Source organism: Petromyzon marinus, chromosome 52 (assembly GCF_048934315.1).
Source record: "Petromyzon marinus isolate PM22_M1 ecotype Great Lakes invasive population chromosome 52, UKy_Petmar_22M1.pri1.0, whole genome shotgun sequence".
Taxonomy (NCBI): Eukaryota; Metazoa; Chordata; class Hyperoartia; order Petromyzontiformes; family Petromyzontidae; genus Petromyzon; species Petromyzon marinus.
Window position 1 is genome coordinate 9,211,027 of NC_133718.1, and position 9,978 is coordinate 9,221,004.

The window sequence follows — 9,978 nt, forward strand, 5'->3', positions numbered from 1 at the left end:
GCTCAGCACGTGCCACACGCTCAGCACGCGGCACACGCTCAGCACGCGGCACGTGCTGAGCGTGTGCCGCGTGCGGCGTGCGGCGCGTGGCACACGCTCAGCACGCGGCACACGCTCAGCACTCGGCACACGCTCAGCACGCGGCACACGCTCAGCACGCGGCACACGCTCAGCACGCGGCACACGCTCAGCACGCGGCACACGCTCAGCACGCGGCACACGCTCAGCACGCGGCACACGCTCAGCACGCGGCACACGCCGCACGCTCAGCACGCGGCACGCTCAGCACGCGGCGAGACCCACGGCGTTCCCCGACACCCGGAGCGCTGTGCGAGAGAAGTGACGTCCGTCCACTGCAGTACCAGGGCGCGGCGCATTGCGGCGCTTGTATTGACCATACTTCACCACGCTGGTACCAGAGCGGGTCTGTGAATGCGGGCGAGTGAAGGCTCGAGTTCCGTACAGTGCTGACATACACGCAATTTGCTAGTTAATTGAATGCAAGTACACCGTCGAAACTGATAGCAAGAGGAAATTATATACCGAGCCAGTGGTATAAAATCCTCATTTCGAGGGCGGCGAGCGGCGACTCGCATATGACCACCGCTGTTGATTCGCCACAAAGTAGTGCACTGTTGACTTCATTCACACCGCACTGTAGTGTCACTGTACAATGCACGTAAGCCCAACAGTGCACGCGCAGACAGCGCTGTACACGCGTACCGTGCGAACATAACGTCAACAACATAACGTCAATAACACAACATAACGTCAATAACACAACATAACGTCAATAACATAACGTCAATAACATAACGTCAATAACATAACGTCAACAACATAACGTCAATAACACAACATAACGTCAATAACACAACATAACGTCAATAACACAACATAACGTCAATAACACAACAACATAACGTCAATAGCATAACAACATAACGTCAATGACACAACAACATAACGTCAATAACACAACATAACGTCAATAACATAACGTCAATAACATAACGTCAACAACATAACGTCAATAGCATAACGTCAATAACAACGTGTTCATTCTGCTTCGCGGTGCACAGCATACAGAAGAAGTGCATCCGACAGCCACGACTCTACTGACGCTACCCCCCACTCTCACCAACCCGCACTGAGCAGGCGAGGTGAAGTATGGTCAAGTTAATAAACCCCACGGGGTGTGCAGAGGCCCTCGTCCAGCAGTGGACGCGTGGAGCACAAAGAGGAGGGGGTATGGGAGAGGAGGAGGAGCGGGCGCGACTTGTCCATCACCTGCCCCTTCTGGTAGACGACGTCTCCCCGCGACACGGCCATGGACGATGGCGCGAGCGAGCGAGCGAGCCCGCAAAGAGGCCCCCCAGGAGCTTTGAAACCTCGCAGGAGAAGCGCGCGACTGAAGGTGGTGGTTGTTGTTGGCGGCGGGGGTGGTGGTGAAGCCAAGCCGGCCGGTTCCCTTACGTAACGAACACAACAGCAGCAGCAGCAAGGAGACACGCTGCTTTAGCTGGGTGTTGTTTATCGGAGCTTATCGAAGGCCGCCTCTCTCGCTGCCTCCGAGTGAAGGGAGCGCGCGCCCCATGTGCGCCCTGAACACCGCAAACCTGCGACTCGCCGCCGGCGGCCATCTTACGCAAGGGAAGCGTCGCCCCCCGCAGTGAATGGGAAAGCCGGCGATGGGCGTCATCAACACGTCACCACTTCACCTCCCCACTCCCCATCCCCACGAAGAAACGGGACACGGGGATTGGGCCAAAGCGGGAAACTCTTCCCTGTGTAAGATGGCCGACAGGAACGCGTACACCGCGGCAGCGCTACGGACCGCGCCCCCTCTTCCCCGTCTCCCCCCCCGCCATTATCCTCCCCGCTACCGCTATAGGCGCTGCGCGAGACGCCGCGCGATAAAAATGTTTTATAATTAATTAGGGCGCAACCTCGGTCTGTGACGTAACAAACATAATTGTTGGGGGCGGTGTCAGTTAACGTCACTGGCAGGTATCGAATTTCTAAGCGTCACATCCTGTGCGTCACATCCGGCGATGACGTCGCAATCGTCACAGGCTAAATACACGTGACGCTCGCACGTGATGCTCACAACTCCAACTGGCTCCTCACTGGCAACACGCGTGGTCAAGATGGTGCTGCTGTATGGGGTCAAGGCGTTTGTCATGTTGACCTTGATTCACATTACCGGATTGGTTGGTTATAAAGGAGACAGTGCCAACTACCCAACCCCGACTCCATTGGTCACACAGCCCAACATAGACCCCTTGCCATGCGTTGTGTCACAGCAGCTCATGGCCGTTGCGATAGTGATGATGGCTGTGATCGAGATATTCCTGTGGCGACGTTGGAGCTGTAACCTATCCAACACCGAGCGTTACAGCGCCATGCTGTGCGAGGAAAACATGAAGCTGTGTCAAAGAAGAAGCACGGTGGAAGACGACAACGCATTCCTCAGGTTCAGGGAGGCGGAGACGCGTAAAGACAATGAGGCGTTGCGTCTAGAGATACTGCTTCGGGAGAACGCAATGGTGCTGAATCCACAGATGCTGCGTGAAAAGAACTGGCTCGTAAAGAAGGAGAATCAACGGCTGCGTCACGAGAACGAGAAGCTGATTCGTGCCGCAGCCGCCCACGCCGCCACGGCCAACGTCACCGCCAATGCCGCGGACGCTCCCACCGCCTCGAACGCCGACGCTGATGACGCTACCGCCTCCATCGCCGCCACTGACACCCCCACCGCCAACGTCACCAACAAGACCAAGAAGCTTCAATTTCGATGTCTCAGAAACTTCTTTCGTAAACGCTTCAATTTGACACGTTTAAGAGCCCGAATAAAAACATCACCCACATAGAGGCAAAAGACAAAGGACCCCCGTATAGCCTTAACAGACTGTTTGGATAATGGCTGTTAGCAAGGACGTATGACGTACACGACCACTCCTCACACACACATGGACGCACACACACGCACGTGCCTGACTTACTAATGGGTTCTGTTCCTGATGACCCTTCGTAAGCCGCATGGTTTGTCAGTCGGGAAGCAATAATGTACTGTATTTAAATGCACATATCCGTCGGTGTCATAAAATGTGTTATGGTTGAACAAAAAAAGGGAAGCACTGTTAAGCTTATAAATAAGAATTATTGTATATTTGCATGTAACACTCTAAAAATGTACTGTATGGTAAATACAACTTAAAATAAAGTAACATAAAAAGAAATTCGTTTTGTTTTCGTTACCTTGAGTCCTGATGCTGGCTTGGTTGTGTAGGAGAAATTAATTAAAAGAATTTTGATTTAAAGCTTTGGTGACTGCAGTAATTCATATTCTTAGCTCTTTCGGTAAAGTCACGTTGAAGGGAAACAATAAAATATATATAATAAAATTCTCACGACGTTTCGACTGCAACACAAACGGCAAGAAACATTTGAAAAAATGTTTTTTGCCGTTGGTTTTCACACCTGATGATGACTACTTGTGTTGCAGTCGAAAAGTCGTGAGAATTTTATTGTTTATATATATTTTATTGTTATTGTTTCCCTTCAACGTGACTTTACCAAAAGAACCAAGAATATGAATTATTTCAGTCACGAAAGCTTTAAATAAAAATAAAGGTTTTGTTTTGGGTCGCGTAAATATCAATGCGTCGTGAAACCCGCACAAGTTGTGCATATTCCCAGTTGTTTTCTCCAGTCGTGCATCCTCCCTCACGCACTTAGCCAGCTCGTTGTAGGCAACTTTTATTTTACACTCGAATTAATCTGGAGCTGTGCCCTCTACCAGAAGAAACTCGACTCCCAGAGACCACTCTCGGTTGATGGTGGTGAAGAAGCCAAGGCTGTCGGTCCCTTACGTAATTACTGCAACAACAAGGAGACACGTGAGTTGGTTGTCATTGGTGGTTATTGGCAGTGGAAGGCCGCGTGTCTTGCTGCCTCAGAGAGAAGAGAAAGGCGCTGGAATGCGACGAGAAAAAAACTGCCCTGCAACTTCAAACTCGCAAACGATTGTCACCAGCGGCCATCTTACGTGAGGGAAGCGTCGCCCGTTGTGGTGAACGGGAAATCCGGCGATGACGTCTTCAACACGCCCCTCCACCTCCCCCCGTTTGCCCCCCCCCCACCGTTAACCTCCCCGCTACCGCTAGGGGCGCTGCGCGAGACGCCGCGCGAGGCAAATAAATAAATAATAAGGGCGCGGCTCGGTCTGTGACGTCATTCATCCGGTTTGGGGGCGGGGTCAGCGCATCACATCCGGCGATGACGTCGCAATCGTCACAGGCTTAATACACACGTGACGCTCACACGCGAGTTTCACACCCGAACTGGCTTCGCGTTGGCAACACGTCGTGGCAAGATGCTGCTCCTGCATGTAGTCATACCGTTTGTCGCGTTGCTCTTGATTCACTTTTCCAGACTGGTTGACTACAAAGGAGGAGGCAGTGTCAACTACCCGACTCCATTGGTCACAAAGCCCAACATAGACCCCTTGCCATGCGTTGTGTCACAGCAGCTCATGGCCGTTGCGATAGTGATGATGGCTGTGATCCAGATATTCCTGTGGCGACGTTGGAGCTGTAACCTATCCAACACCCAGCGTTACAGCACCATGCTGTGCGAGGAAAACGTGAAGCTGCGTCAAAGAAGACGCACGGTGGAAGACGACAACGCATTCCTTAGGTTCAGGGAGGCGGAGACGCGTAAAGACAATGAGGCGTTGCGTCTAGAGATACTGCTTCGGGATAACGCAATGGTGCTGAATCAACAGATGCTGTGTGAACAGAACTGGCTCGTAAAGAAGGAGAATCAACGGCTGCGTCACGAGAACGAGAAGCTGATTCGTGCCGCAGCCGCCCACGCCGCCACGGCCAACGTCTCCGCCAATGCCGCCGACGCTCCCACCGCCGCGAACGCCGACGCCGATGACGCCACCACCGCCGCTATCACGACTAACGAGGAGACCTCCTTTGCTGCCACAGCCAACACCACATCGTCCACCAATGCCGCAGACGCTCCCACCGCCTCGAACGCCGACGCTGATGACGCTACCGCCTCCATCGCCGCCACTGACACCCCCACCGCCAACGTCACCAACAAGACCAAGAAGCTGAAATTTCGATGTCTCAGAAACTTCTTTCGTAAACGCTTCAATTTGACACGTTTAAGAGCCCGAATAAAAACATCACCCACATAGAGGCAAACGACAAAGGACCCCCGTATAGCCTTAACAGACTGTTTGGATAATGGCTGTTAGCAAGGACGTATGACGTACACGACCACTCCTCACACACACATGGACGCACACACACGCACGTGCCTGACTTACTAATGGGTTCTGTTCCTGATGACCCTTCGTAAGCCGCATGGTTTGTCAGTCGGGAAGCAATAATGTACTGTATTTAAATGCACATATCCGTCGGTGTCATAAAATGTGTTATGGTTAAACAAAAAAAGGGAAGCACTGTTAAGCTTATAAATAAGAATTATTGTATATTTGCATGTAACACTCTAAAAAATGTACTGTATGGTAAATACAACTTAAAATAAAGTAACATAAAAAGAAATTCGTTTTGTTTTCGTTACCTTGAGTCCTGATGCTGGCTTGGTTGTGTAGGAGAAATTAATTGTTAATTAAAAGAAGAATTTTGATTTAAAGCTTTGGTGACTGCAGTAATTCATATTCTTAGCTCTGTCGGTAAAGTCACATTGATGGGAAACAATAAAGTAATAATGTATATAAAACAATAAAAATTCTCACGACGTTTCGACTGCAACACATGCAGTCATCATCAGCTGTGAAAACCAACGGCAAGAACATTTTCACACCTGATGATGACCGTTTCTGTTATGGTCGAAACGTCGTGAGAATTTTGATTGTTTTATACATATTTTGTTTCCCTTCAACGTGACTTTACCGAAAGAACCAAGAATATGAATCACTGCAGTCACGAAAGCTTTAAATAAAAAAAGAAAGGTTTTGTTTTGGGTGGCGTAAATATCAATACGTCGTGAAACCCGCACAAGTTGTGCATATTCCCAGTTGTTTTCTCCAGTCGTGCATCCTCCCTCACGCACTTAGCCAGCTCGTTGTAGGCAACTTTTATTTTACACTCGAACTAATCTGGAGCTGTGCCCTCTACCAGAAGAAACTCGACTCCCATAGACCACTCTCGGTTGATGGTGGTGAAGAAGCCAAGGCTGTCGGTCCCTCAGGTAATTAATACTGCAACAACAACAAGGAGACACGTGAGTTGGTTGTCATTGGTGGTTATTGGCAGTGGAAGCCCGCGTGTCTTGCTGCCTCAGAGAGAAGAGAAAGGCGCTGGAATGCGACGAGAAAAAAAACTGCCCTGCAACTTCAAACTCGCAAACGATTGTCACCAGCGGCCATCTTACGTGAGGAAAGCGTCGCCCGTTGTTGTGAACGGGAAAGCCGGCGATGACGTCTTCAACACGCCCCCCCCCCCCTTCACCTCTCCCTCCCCCCACGCCGTGAGGGGACACAGGGATTGGCAAAAGCGAGAAACTTTTCCCTGTGTAAGATGGTCGACAGCAACGCGTACATCGCGGCAGCGCTCCCGACCCCCCCTACCGTCCCCCCACCCCCCACCGTTATCCTCCCCGCTACCGCTAGGGGCACGGCACGAAAAACCGCTTGAGTTAAAATAAATAAATAAGGCGCACCTCGGTCTGTGACGTCACAGACCCCATTTTTGGGGGGGGGGGGGGTCAGGTGACGTGCCCGGCCGGTGTCGGATTCTAACCGCATCACATCCGGCGATGACGTCACATTCGTCACAGGATAAATACACGTGAGAGGGCGATGGTGCTGCATCCACAGATGCTGCATGAGGAGAGCCGGCTCGTAGAGAAGGAGAATCAACGGCTGCGTCACGAGAATGAGAAGCTGATTCGTGCCGCAGCCGTCAACGTCAGCACCTCCACCAATGTCACGGACACTCCCAACGCCGCGAACGCCAACACCAACAACGCCATCACCACGATGCCAACACCGCCGCCACTAATGCCATTGCCAAGACGAATAAACTTTCATTTTTATGGCTCAGAAACCTCTTTCATTCAACTATTTCATTTTAAAAGTTAAAAATCCCGAATTAAAACATCACACACAAAGGCAAAAGACAAAGAACCCCCGCATAGCCTTCACAGACTGTTTGGACAAGGGCTGTTAGCAAGAACGTAAAACCTACACGACCGCTCCTCACACAAAGACAAAGATCCCCCGTTTTGCCTTAACAGACTGTAGGGGCAAGTGCTGTTAGCGAGCACCTATGAAGGCCGAAATGGTACACGAGTGGGTGGGTGGCCAGCACCACGCCCGACTGCCTTTGTCTCCCCAGTGGCGATGTTTACACCGCACCAGGTACTCATTTGAGGCTGAGTCGACCTAGGGGAGGCCCGGGACCGGTTCAGATAATCGTCACTGGTGTTGGCCGTGAGAGGGAATCGAACCCGGGTCGCCAGGTTCATAGAGCAGCGCGCTAACCGCTACACTATTGCTCCCCACACATGGACACACACATGGACACACACACACACACAAGTGGCTGACTTACTAATGGGTTCTGTTCCTGAACAGCCTTTATAAGTCGAATGGTTCGTAAGTCAAGACGCGATAATTAAGTGTATTTAAATGCACATACCTGTAAGTGTTATAAAATGTGTTATGGTTAAACAAAAAAGGGAAGCATTGTTAGGCATAAAAATAACAATAATTGTACATTTGCCTGTAACACTGTAAAAAATTATACTGTATGGGGAATACAACTCAAAATAAAGTTTCGTTAAAATAAATGAATCCGATTTGTTTTCGTTACCTTGAGTCTAGTCACGTGGTAACACTGTGGTGGTATTGTGAGTAATGTATCACGTGGTAACATTGTGGGGGTATTGTGAGTAATGTATCACGTGGTAACACTGAGAGCCGCTTTAGGGGGTATTTGGCCTACTCTTTCACACGCTTTCCCCCACGATGTGCGACCTGCCGATCGATTAACCGCTCTAGTCGGCATGTAACAATCGCTTTTAATTCCTCGCCTAACAACACTCGCTCATTCGTATGACACACACGGCAACGCTCAAGTGTCCCACCAGGCGAATGTGCTCACGTAAGGTGGAAAGCCAGGGAAGGGGGGAGGATGAGACAAGGGTGGCGACGGGTAGGCCCACGGTGGGACGCTCTGCTTCTGCTTGTGACCCTTCTTCCATGCTCCGTGCCCACCCTTGGGTCTGCCTGGCATCTCGTAGTCGTCGGCGGAGGGGGCACTCTCCTGCGGCGTCGGCACACACACGGGAACGCACATCGGAGAGACGCTTTCGCGCGATTCTGCATTCCTTAAATGACTACGGCTTGACCTCGTATAACGGACCATGCTCATAACGACAGCCCGTTTATTACGAGCATAGCTGCAGTGGCGTTAATTCTCGTGTCGATTCGCATACTTCCACACAGCGTCCGGGTTACCTTAGCCACCCTACATATATAACGATCGTGCTCGCTGCCAAGCATCCAATCATTGATGGGTTTTTCTTTTGTATTCTATGAATAATGTACACATGTACCTGCCTGTATGTCATGTTTTAATTTAGCATTTGTTTAGGATGCCTGTTCAAATAAACCATTACAAATACACAGCGACACATTGACGCTGTCACGTGTTTCCTCAAGGTCCAGTTTAAGTTTTCATTCCAGGTTCGCTAGTGGTTCGTTCTAAAGAGGTAATATCTGTATTTACATAACATTAGATATGGGCCTTGAAACTACGCACTGCATTGTTGGCACAGCATGTACTTCCACAATGACAGAGATCCCCCGCATAGCCTTTAACAGACTGTTGGGGCAAATGCTGTTTGAGAGCATCTATTAATGCCGGCACGGCACGCGATGGAGATGGTTGGCCAGCACAATGCTTGGCTGCCCTTGTTTCCTCAAATGTGGATATTTACACACAGCACCAGGTGACTATTTAAGGCTGAGGCAACCTACGGGAGGCACAGCAAAAGATTAAATATTAGCCACTGTCATTGGTCGAACTCAAGTTGCCGGGTTCGGGGCGTAGTGCACTCAACCGCACCACCACTGTACTTCCAATGGCACACGTAAAAGACAAAGATCTTCTTGAATTATAAACCATGTGGCAGACGAGTTTGTAATCTGACTTAAAAATCGATCGAAATAGCCTTCATGAAACGGGTTTTCTTCATGGTTTTACTTCTCTTCAAATGCAATGTATTTGGTTCAACGATGCTCCACATCTTTAATTCCCCACGCAGAAAAAAATCTTCGTCTTGCTAATCAACCTACTCGTATTGTTACGCTGCAACAGAAGGGCACCTCCTCACCTCCACCCTCGGTAACATGGCCGAATAAAACATCGGGCTGGGTCCACGTCCTGGCGAGAGCCACGTAGCTGCCAACGTTTAGGGGTTAGGCTGCTTTTCTTCACAAATGTATCAAAAGCTTCCTTTCCACCACAATGAAAGAATTATGCCATAATTTACAGCCCTCCATGAAACCCTCTTGACAGATGAAGGTCTCACCATGCCGTATTGGGTCATGGGGGGGGAGTTGTTTGACCATACATCGGCATTTTGGTTTGTGCAAGATGGTCAATGTGGTCCCAGGACTGGTTTTGAAAAGTTACAAGTTTAAGCCTTGGGGGAGGGGGGGGGGGGGTCGGGTTTTTGCACCACTGGCTCACAGCAAATGAACATTTGCCCCATTGCATGTTTTGAGCAGGAAAGGCAGCTCAACTCTCAACGAATCCATTCATCCGAATCCATCACAGCCCCGCCGCCCCGACTCACCTTGCCGGCCCGGGACGCTGAGTCGGCGTCACAGCTCGCGGTCGCGTCGCTCTCTCCGCCGGCGCCGGCGGCAGACTCCGCCGCTGGCGGCAGAAGATCGCCGAGCTTCAGCTCATCCTCGTTGCCGTG